Source organism: Octopus bimaculoides, chromosome 20 (genome assembly GCF_001194135.2).
Source record: "Octopus bimaculoides isolate UCB-OBI-ISO-001 chromosome 20, ASM119413v2, whole genome shotgun sequence".
NCBI lineage: Eukaryota > Metazoa > Mollusca > Cephalopoda > Octopoda > Octopodidae > Octopus > Octopus bimaculoides.
In genome coordinates this window covers 15,835,868-15,837,914 of record NC_069000.1, presented here as the reverse complement: position 1 = coordinate 15,837,914, position 2,047 = coordinate 15,835,868, and the positions used below count along the sequence as shown (strand labels likewise).

Below are 2,047 nucleotides of genomic sequence, written 5' to 3'. Positions count from 1 at the left end.
TACTAACAGGTGCAATTGGAATATGTGTTTAAGGCAGTATATAATTATAGAATTAAAGGTAATGCTATTGCTACTTTGGGGTAATCTTTATTTTTAATATTGTCTATATATATATATACACACAGACATATATATGCAGGTGTAGCATGCTTAAGGTTTTTATGAAAAGTCTGTACACATACATCTTTGTTGGTGTGTGTGTGTGTGTGTGTATATATATATATATATATATATATATATATATACACACACACACACGAGTGTATATATTTGCTTCTATGTCTTTGTGTGTGTATATATATATATGTGTGTGCGTGTATATGTATGTGTGTTTGTGCGCATATATATGTAGTAACTGAGACTTATATTGTGAATCCGTCCAAACTGAATTTTGTTGAGTCCTATTGAAGAATTATTGAAAATTTGTTTATATATTAGAAAAACAAAAAAAAAAAAGAAAATGAAAAATGTTGCATTCTGGTTATTACTGTTCTTGCTATTTTTCTTTTACTTGAATTTTTAAAAAATTTGATCCTTATTGGAAACCAATTAAATTTGATCCATGTGTCCAGTTCCCCTGCAATGGATTTCATATAGGTGCAGTTATGAGTTGTACTTGGTGTCACATGGAGCACATTTCTGGCACTTACCAATGAGTAGACAGTCCATATCTTCTCATTGGAATTGCTACACTCTGTTCTTGGCTACGATACTTACCTCTTACTGGCTCCGTCCATTTAGGTGTAAAACAAGTATCATCTGACTGAGTAAGGGAGCTTGTTTTTTTTTTCCCCTACTTTTCTTTTTTATCCTGCAGTACTGAGTTCAAAACCTGGGGTTTTGGGAAAGCAGACAAAATGGGATGGCGGGGGAACAACAATAAAATTCAACTCCAGTCAAGTATATTTTCTTTGTTTGAAAATTCTCTTGGCATTTCATCTACAGGGTTTAGCAGGAGTTGTCTTTGCTTCAGTAGCTCGCTTCCAACCACCTTCACTGTAGAGGTATAGTTTTTGCTATTGAGATTAAGCTTATTCACTTCTCGGCTCATTTCTTCAGTCTTTCAGTGGGGCCTTGGATGAACCTTTGAATTTCTGCTTTAGAAAAAAAAAGAAAAGAAAAAAAAAAGTTACATTATGAGATTTTCTGAAATGTCTGACAAATAATACATTTCTTTAACCCTTTTGTTACCATATTTCTGTTGAGATGCTCTGTGTTGCTTTCAATTAATTTGAAATACAACAAAGAATTTAGTAAAATAACTAAGTTATCATTATGCTAGTATTAGGAACAGAAATTGTGACTAAGGTTTGGTGGAAGAGCTTAACTTTTGAAAACAAGACATTTGTACTACAAAGCCAGAGACAGTTTCAGGTGGGTTGATATCAAAAGGGTGAAGACTTAAACTTCTTTTTGTCTCCAAATAAGGCAGCTGAATCTTCATGGGTGTGTATTATTATTACTATTATTATTATTATTATTATTACTGTCTCATTTCCAATCTCAGATATACTGCTACCCAACATAAAAGCCGACGCACACAAACAAAACACACACGATTATTTTGTTATTCCGTTTTTTCCAAAGTATAACTATAATAATAATAATAATAATATGATTATTATTAATAAGGTGGTGAGCTAGCAGAATCATTAGCATGCCATGCAAAATGCTTAGTAGTATTTTGCCTGCTGCTACATTCTGAGTTCAAATTCTGCTGAGGTCGACTATGCCTTTCATCCTTTCAGGGTTGATGAATTAAGTACCAGTGAAATACTGGGGTCGATGTAATCAACTAGTCCCCTCCCTGCTAATTTGAGGCATTGTGCCTCCAGTAGAAAAGATTATTATTATTATTATTGTTATTATTAATGGTTTACAGGTAATTAAAAATTATTAATTTTTTTTTTAATTACAATTTCCATGTCATGTAAACTTTTTTTTTTTTATTCAACTTGCAGTAAACTTTTGGAACTCCTAAATTTGTTAGTTTTGTATGTTCTCATTTGACACTAACAAGTAGAATTTGTCCTCTTCTTCCCTTACT

At 32.2% G+C, this 2,047-nt stretch overlaps 1 protein-coding gene across 1 annotated transcript in view; it reads right to left on the bottom strand.

The window, feature by feature from the left end:
• Positions 1–797: 797 nt before the first annotated feature.
• LOC106881274 (ubiquinone biosynthesis protein COQ9-B, mitochondrial) overlaps positions 798–2,047 on the bottom strand; it is a 20,327-nt gene continuing 19,077 nt past the window's right edge. The window contains exon 10 of the mRNA XM_052975152.1: positions 798–1,094. The gene's annotated coding sequence lies outside the window, so the exon portion shown is untranslated. The remainder of the gene's footprint in view (positions 1,095–2,047) is intronic.